We start from the raw sequence: 9,305 nt of genomic DNA on the forward strand, positions 1-9,305 counted from the left end.
AAGTGTCCCCGACGGAATTGCCCCACCGGAGAGCAAAAGTGCTCCTGCCTAAGTTCCGCCTCGAGAAGACGGTGCTTCTTCTTGAAAGTCTTATTCTAATTTTTTTCTAGGGCAAACTGCTTCATATAGCAGAAGATGGGCATCGAAGGCCTGCTAGGGGGCCCACAAGCTCGATGGGCGTGCCCCGGGGTAGCGCGTGCCCCTGAGCTTGTCGCTCCCTGGTGGCCACCCTCCTGGTATTTCTTCTGCCAATATTTTTTATATATTCTAAAGCAATTATCCATAAATTTTCAGGTCATTTGGAGTTGTGCAGAATAGCTATCTCTATTATAGCTTTTCCGGTCTAGAATTCCAGTTGCCGGCAATCTCTCTCTTCATGTGAAACTTGCAAAATAAGAGAGAAAATGCATAAATAATGACCCAAAACATAATAAATGAGAGTAGGAAAACATGATGCAAAATGGATGTATCACGCCCCCGCTCAGGCTACTCGGGTGGTGCCACAACCCTAGCCGCCGGGTTCATCACCTCCTTCCTCCCCTCCCTCCACCACCGTCGGGGGACGCTATCAGGCTAAGCCTAGGGGCCGACAGTGGTGGGCGGGGTAACCATTTATAACCCACAAGTATAGGGGATCACAACAGTTTTCAAGGGTAGTGTCGTAGTTTTGTCACGGCAGATGTCCTAGAGAAAGGACTTAGTCGTGGAGCCATCGCGACGGGTTAGCTTGAAGGGGTTAAAGGACCGAAGGGTCATTTCTTTTTCCCCTTCGTGCCCTTCTGCTTCGTCTTCCTCGCGTCGTCTAGCTTCGGAGCTCCGCCGCCGTCGACGACCTCTGCTCCAACCTTGGCCGCTGCATCACCCTAACTGTACCAGATCATCGCGGTGACCTTCTGTTTCTTCCTCGGCTCCGGTGAGTTCTTCACCTTTTCCTCCGTAGATCCGTTCTAGGGTTTCCAAGTTCTTCAGAGTTCATCGTCTGTTTCATACTCATATGATAGATCCTAGATGAACCTGTGAACCTTTGCTCTGTGTAGCGGTAGTTCTTAGCATCCGCCTTTATTTATATGCCTCAAGACCATAGATCTACCTGTATCTCTGCCCATTGATTCGGTATTGTTCTTTTTTGAACCTTGAATATTGTCCTTCTTTTCTGAACTTGTTTCAGATCCGTCTCTGTAGAGAAATCTTGTGAAATCTATTTCTGTACACTTATCTATCTGCGATCTCAACTGTTTCAATGCTTAGACCCGGCGGTTTAACTTTATAGAAAAATTGCCAAACCGGTATATACCATTAGTCCCCTTGTTGAACCGCCTGATGCTGTTGCTTCATAAAACTCCGGTTTAGATAGAGTTGTCTCCGGTTTAACATTGTACATACCAGTGCACTTTAATCAATGCATTCTTAAACCGGAATTACCTATCATGTAGATTTCATCATGGCCAAGCAAGTATATGAGTGCAACTGGGTTCCTTCTCGCGTCACAGAGACTCAACTAAACAGTTTAGTCCTGATCGGCGCTTTAGGCAGCAAAAACACCATCCATTGGATAGCCCCTGGCAAAGAATGCCCTCCCACACCTCAAGAAGGAGAGGTCATTGTTTTCGTAGATCACTTAGCCCGAGGCTTTAAGCCGCCCGGTTCTAAATTTTACCGGGACGTTTTAGCCGATTTTCAACTCCACCCACAAGACACTGGTCCCAACTCTGTTACAAACATGTGTCACTTCCAAGTGCTCTATGAGGTGTTTTTTCAAGAGGAGCCCACAGTGGAGTTGTTCAGAGACTGTTTCCATCTAAACCGCCGTACTGAGTTTTCTGACGGTTCCAATACGGAATTGGGCGGTGTGGCGATTCAGAAAAGGAAAGAGGTCACATACCCTCACGCCAAGCTGCACAGCCACCCCAAAGAGTGGAATCAAACATGGTTCTATTGCAGAGACACCTCCCCTGCTGGTGAAAATCCTTTGCTTGGCTTTCGTCCGGAGCGGCTTAGCAATACACACCCCTTTCCGCAAAGGTTGACTGCCAAGGAGAGAAGCAAATACGCTCCTCAGCTGTCCAAGCTCGGAGCCTTCATGGCCAATGATTTAACAGGAGTTGATCTCGCTCGCCGTTGGATATCGTGGAGCATACTGCCCCTTAGTCAGCGCTCCGGTTTGATGTGCGAGTATACTGGCAGTGTTGATGACCCATTGCGACATGCTAACATCCAGCTTACCGACGAAGAAATCACAGAGGCTGTGAATAAAATGCTGAATGAACCGGAACACGTCTGTGCTCGAACCGGCCTGCTTCCCTTCTGTGCCACCAACAAACCGCCAGTTGTAAGAGTTTGATTGTTCTTTTTTCTAAACATGTTATTGATATATCTGGTCATTGTTTAATATCAATTCCTGTTTAAACAGGGCAATGATCCGTTTTGGAGCAAGAAACTACCGCAGGAGAAACCAGAAAAACCAGACAAACCGGAAAGATCAATCCGGCAAAAGACTAAAGCTGTGAAGAAGACTACCCATAGGAAAAGAACCACTGCATCTTCTGATCCGGCCCCTGATGATGATGTGGACAATCCGGACCTTGAGGTAGAGCTTGACTCACTTGGCTTATTTTTCATGCATCTTATTGATGATGATATTTGTCAGGATGATGCCGAAGCCAGCCATGCTGATTCTGCAGAGGTAATTATTCTCTCTTCCGATTCAGAACCTTTGCCTTCACTAAAAATCCGCCAGGCAAACCAGAAAGTTAAATTTTCTCATCCTCTTGCTTACTTGGATCCCAAATTTCTTATGAAGACCCAACAGCACGAAGCTCGCTGCACAACCCGACACAGCGGCCAGGTAGTTACCTCCGCCAGTTTACCGTACAATCCGGTTCGGAAACACCGTTCAGAGGTCTCTAATTTGCTTGTTAGTGCTTGTCTAAAGTGGGCTGTTTTCGTTAGCCTCTTAATCCATCTGACTCCGATTATCAGGTTACTTCCCACTCATCCTCTGGCGAGTCATCGGCTACTCAGCTGCCACCGCTCAAAACGGTGCTTGGGTAAGCTATACTTATCATATATTTCCGGTACATCACCTTGGAACATATGCTGTATTTGACTTTGTTATTCCTTTCAGGGCCAAGCCTAGGCCGAGCAAGAAGGCTCGCCTGGATAAAGCGGCTGAAGAAGATGCTATTCCTGAACTGGACATAGTACTCAACCCTGAAGCGGTCATCCGTGAGGATGTGCCAAACGACCCACCACCACAAGATGATGATTTTATTACTGAAGAGAGACATGTTGATACCTCCGGTCCTGTTGACCAGCCCAGAAGCCCCATCCGTATTGAGAAATCCACCAGTCCATCCAAGTCTACTGATAAACTGACGGCCCCAATGCAAACCGGCGAGCCAAGGATGATGAAGTTGTTATTACTGGCATTGACCATACAGAGCCAAGCAATCCTGTCGCTTTGTCTAAACATACTGCCAAGGAAGAATTTGCTGCCTTTGGCAAGGGCAAGTGGAATGTTGATCTGGCGACTTACGCTGCTCTGAACGCCCAAGACATCCATTCCGGCTATCTGAACCGGCTGTATGCCAGTCGTGACTATGAAGCCGGTCTGGTTAACATGATGGAAGATAAATATGAGGTAACTTCCATATGCTCTTTCCTGCTTGTATGCTTCAATTCTTGCTGACTCGCCTAGCCCCCAAGGACCGGTTTGTAATCTTCTTTCAAACCGGGACTTACTAATATAAATCTTAATGCCTCGAAATTCGCTGATGTAGCCCCCAAGGGCCGTTCAACTTAGTGTAGTTAAACCGGGAGTTAAGTAATTAATATCGCCGCATCAGAACTTATTTGAACAAATAGCCATTAGCCCCCAAGTGCCAAGTTGAATACTTGTATTGAGCTTGGGACTTTATAATCAAGTGAATATGAAGATCAATAGGCATTAGCCCCCAAGCGCCAAGTGCATAACTTGTTATGTGGTTGGTGCTTCAATTCTTGCACTGCTTGTTGAATCATATAACTGTTTGTATGCAGGCTGAGCTGAAGACAGAAGAGACCCAAATCGTCGATCTCCAAGAAAATCTGAAGTCCCAACAGACTGAAACCTCAAAAGCAAAAGAGGAGTTGACCAGCGCCTTAAGCGTCATGGAACAACTTAAGAAGGATTTCAAGAAGGAGCGGGCGGATTGGGCTACTGAAAAATCCGCTTTAACCAAACGAGCAGAAGACGCCGAGGCTGCACTAAAACCGGTGGTGGATGAACTGACTAGCATAAAGCAGCATGTGCATGCCATGACCACTGCTATCTTTGGTAAGCCGGTTTGATTTCTGAATTGATTCTGCCGTCTTACAGAGCTGCCGGTTTGTTAACCCTTTGTGATATTTCAGGGATACGCATTGGTCACTTGGGGTCAGATGTGCGGAAATTGAAAGCCGCCTATACGTTGATCGAACAACTGTACACTGGTGCACAATGGATCATCTGTACTGCATCCCACAACAAGCTAGCGCCCACTTTGATTCAGGACACTCTGCAGAAACTGTTGGTGCTTCCTGCCCGGGTTGAAGAGCTGAAGAATCTGCTGCTCGAACCGGTGCGATCAATGCCTTAATCTGGGCAAAAGCTTGGGTGCCAGATTTTGATCCTATTGAAGCGGCTCAGGGCTATCCCAACTTGAAGGAAGACGGGTTAGAGTTTAGTGAAGCGGATCTGCAAGCAATAAACCGGGAGGTGCGTCCGCTAGCTTGTCAATTGGCTGAAGAAGCAGACTTGTCTCATTATCAAGCCCAATATGACAATCAAAACAAGCGAGTAGCTGCACCAATTCATGAAGCGGAAAATCTTATCCCTCCAATCCGTAAGCATACTTACGCTCCCGATATTGAACCATCGTTGCTGATCCATGATGAAGCTGTCTTTCGAGCATTAATGGGAATCGACTGGACAACTGTTGATTTCCAGCCGCTGGGTAGAGAAACTGAAGTTGAAGCGGCGCGGGATGACCCACAACCATCAGGCCAGGCTGGTGACCAAGCTTGAACCAGAAGCCGGGTTAAACTGCTGCTCCTTTGAAAAAACAATGATCTTGTTTTGGGCACCGTGTTGCCTTGTAATAGGCTAGCCGATACTCTTGATTTTGATATGCCTTCGTGCATAATTACTGCAACTTGTTCTTCCTTTGGTGATGAACTTTCCAAGGTATTTTCTGCAATATAAAAATCTTAAAGTGGCACCGCGGTTGTATCGTCAGGCGGAGTATGATGTCTGCATATGTGAAATTAAAATATCTGAAATGTAAGCATATGATCAAATCTTTGAGATACATGATACCTGCCATCGTTGGGCATGAAGTTGGCTTAGCCAATCTTAAAATGGAGGTTTCATAAACCCACACTATTGGAGGAGATAGCAGCTCCTGTATATATATAATGCTGGTTTACCATGTAAACCGTGCCGGGTTATAAAACACCGTGTTACTCCGTAATAGGATGTTAACAAAAAATCAAACCGAGCAAATAGTCTCCGGATTAAAAATGAACCGTGTTCCGTCAATTGACAGTGTGAACCGGTTTAAAATTTTGTCGGTTTAAAAAACGCAACAAAAAGAAAGAAATATCTATCAAAGAAGGTTGTGAAGCAAAGGCAATGATAAAACCGTTTGCAAAAAGAGGCTTATTTGAGCCGATCAGATGGCGTTACCATGGTCGGACATGACCAAGCTCCCGATAGGTGTAGCTATGGTTCAAGTCAGCCAAGTCCCCAAATGAAACCGTGGCATTTATGCCGATCAAGAGGCGTGGCAATGGTTCGGGTTCGACCAAGCCCCCAAGTGATTCTGTGGCCTTAGGCTGATCAAGAGGCATGACTGGTTTAGATGTGACCAAGTCCCCAAGTGATCTGGTGGCTCTCGCCTATCAAGAGGTGTTGCATTGGTTCGGACACGACCAAGCCCCCAAGTGATATAACATGATGCTTTTGAAAAGCTAACTCAAGGGGTAAACCGGAGGCCGCTTTAGAACAACTCCGTGTAACCACACATGATGTAAAAGAACAGATACCCCGCTTTAGCTGAGGTTCCAGTTTATTATATGTAATCATAATATATACATCGTTGTAATATGTACATAAGTAGAGCCAATGGCTCAGGTATAGTAAGGACGAAGATGAGCTATGTTCCACGGCCTATTGGTCTCCTCCTCTGATGTACGTGAGTCTTTATGCTCTCGAATATCGATCAGATAGTATGACCCATTGTGCAGATTCTTGCTGACCACGAAAGGTCCCTCCCAAGGTGGGGATAGCTTATGCATATCAGTGTGATCTTGGATGAGCCGAAGCACCAAATCTCCTTCCTGAAAGGCTCTGGTTCTGACTCGGCGACTGTGATAACGACGAAGATCCTGTTGGTAAATCGCCGAGCGGGCGGCTGCTATGTCACATTCTTCATCCAACAGGTCCAAAGTGTCTTGCCGTGCTGTTTCATTGTCCGCTTCAACATAAGCCGCCACACAAGGTGAGTCATGACGGATATCACTGGGGAGAACCGCCTCCGCTCCGTAAACCATGAAGAACGGTGTGTATCCTGTTGATCTGTTGGGTGTAGTATTGATGCTCCATAACACAGATGGTAACTCTTCTACCCAACAACCCGGTGTTCTCTGCAAAGGAACCATAAGCCGGGGCTTGATGCCTTTCAAGATCTCTTGATTGGCCCTTTCTGCTTGACCATTGGACTGTGGGTGTGCCACTGATGAAACGTCAAGCCGGATGTGCTCCCGTTCACAGAACTCCTTCATGGCACCCTTGGACAAATTGGTACCATTATTTGTGATGATACTGTGTGGAAAGCCAAACCAGAAAATTACTTTTTTGATGAACTGAACCGCCGTGGCCGCATCACACTTGCTAACAGGTTCTGCCTCCACCCACTTTGTAAACTTGTCAACCGCCACCAGGAGGTTGGTCTTCTTATCTTTGGACCTTTTGAAAGGCCCAACCATATCCAGCCCCCAAGTCGCAAACGGTCAAGTAATTTGAATCATTCTCAATTCTTGAGCCGGCACATGAGCACGTATTGAAAACTTTTGGCAACCGTCACATCGTCTGACCAGATCCTCCGCATCAACATGAGCAGTTAACCAATAGAAGCCATGGCGAAACGCTTTAGCTACCAAAGATTTTGAACCGGCGTGGTGACCACAATCTCCTTCGTGGATCTCACACAAAATTTCACAGCCTTCTTCAGGAGACACACAGCGTTGAAACGCCCCTGATACACTGCAATGATGCAACTCGCCAATGACAATAGTCATGGACTTGGACCGCCGGATTATCTGTCAGGCCAGAATCTCATCCTCTGGTAACTCGCCCCGGTTCATGTACGCCAGGTAAGGAAGCACCCAATCCGAATGACATGAAGAGCTACCACCAATTGAGCCTCCAGATCAGGAATCGCCAAATCCGCTTCACCAAGGAGCTTGATCGACGGGTTGTGCAGCACATCCAAAAAAACATTGGGCGGGACCAGTTTGCGCTGAGAGCCCAACCGGCTTAAAGCGTCCGCCGCTTCATTCTTCCGTCGGTCCACGTGGTCCACCTGATAGCCTTTAAAGTGACCTGCAACAATATCCACCTCACGACGATATGCTGCCATGAGTGGGTCCTTGGAGTCCCAAGTGCCAGATACTTGTTGAGCCACGAGGTCCGAGTCACCGAAGCACTTAACTCGACTTAGGTTCATCTCCTTAGCCATCCGGAGACCATGGAGCAAGGCTTCATACTCAGCTACATTGTTAGTACAATGGAACATTAAGCGGAGAACGCAACAAAACTTATCACCTCATGGGGAAGCTAATACGACTCCAGCCCCCGAGCCTTCCAATTGCCTGGATCCGTCAAAATGGATGGTCCAATATGTGTGATCCAGCTTTTCTTCAGGTTCTTGCATTTCCGTCCAATCATTGATGAAATCAACAAGTGCTTGAGACTTAACCGCCGCCCGAGGCACATACTTCAATCCGTGCGGCCCAAGCTCTATGGCCCACTTGGCATTCCGGCCAGTCGCTTCCCGATTCTGGATGATATCCCCCAAAGGAGCAGAACTGACCACTGTAATTGGGTGCCCTTGGAAGTATTGCTTAAGATTCCGGCTTGCCATAAAAACTTGGTACACCAGCTTCTGCCTATGCGGATACCTTTGCTTGGACTCAATGAGTACCTCGCTGATATAATAGACCGGAGAACCGGATGCTCCTTACCTGCCTCCTTTTGCTCCACCACAATAGCCACGCTGACCGCACGAGTATTAGCAGCAACATATAGCAGTAACGGCTCCTTGTCAATGGGAGCGGCGAGCACATGCGGATTAACCAATTGGCGCTTTAAGTCCTCAAATGCTTCATCAGCAGCGGAACTCCAGACGAACTGACCCGTCTTCTTCAACATCTGATACAGAGGGATTGCCTTCTCACCAAGGTGGCTGATAAACCGGCTTAACGCGGCAATCCGGCCTGCCAGGCGTTGAACATCATTGATACACTTCGATTTAGCCAGGGAGGTGATGGCCGTGATCTTCTCCGGATTAGCCTCAATTCCCCTGTTGGACACCAGAAAACCCAATAACTTGCCTGCCGGTACACCAAAGACACACTTGGCCGGATTAATCATCATCTTGTACGTCCTTAGGTTATCAAAGGTTTCCTTCAAATCATCAACCAGAGTCTCCTTCTCCCTGGACTTAACCACGATATCATCCATGTAAGCATGTACATTATGGCCAATCTGTTTGTGAAGACAATTTTGTACACACCGTTGATAAGTTGCCTGGGAACTCTTGAGCCCAAAGGGCATAGACACATAGCAGAAGGCTCCAAAGGGAGTTATGAATGCCGTCTTCTCCTGGTCCTTAACTGCCATTTTGATCTGATGATAGCCAGAATATGCATCCAAAAAACTTAAACGCTCGCAACCCGCCGTAGCATCAATAATTTGATCAATACGGGGGAGGGCAAAAGGATCTGCTGGATAAGCCTTATTAAGATCTGTATAATCCACACACATGCGCCAGGTGCCGTTTTTCTTAAGGACCAGCACTGGATTGGCAAGCCACTCAGGGTGAAAAACTTCAACAATAAAGCCAGCCGCTAAGAGCCTAGCTACCTCTTCTCCAATCGCCTTGCGTCTTTCTTCGTTAAACCGGCGGAGGAATTGTTTCACCGGTTTGTATTTAGGATCCACATTAAGGGTGTGCTCAGCGAGTTTCCTCAGTACACCTGGCATGTCAAAAGGCTTCCATGCAAAA

This window comes from Triticum aestivum, chromosome 3A, assembly GCF_018294505.1.
Source record: "Triticum aestivum cultivar Chinese Spring chromosome 3A, IWGSC CS RefSeq v2.1, whole genome shotgun sequence".
NCBI classification, from domain to species: Eukaryota; Viridiplantae; Streptophyta; class Magnoliopsida; order Poales; family Poaceae; genus Triticum; species Triticum aestivum.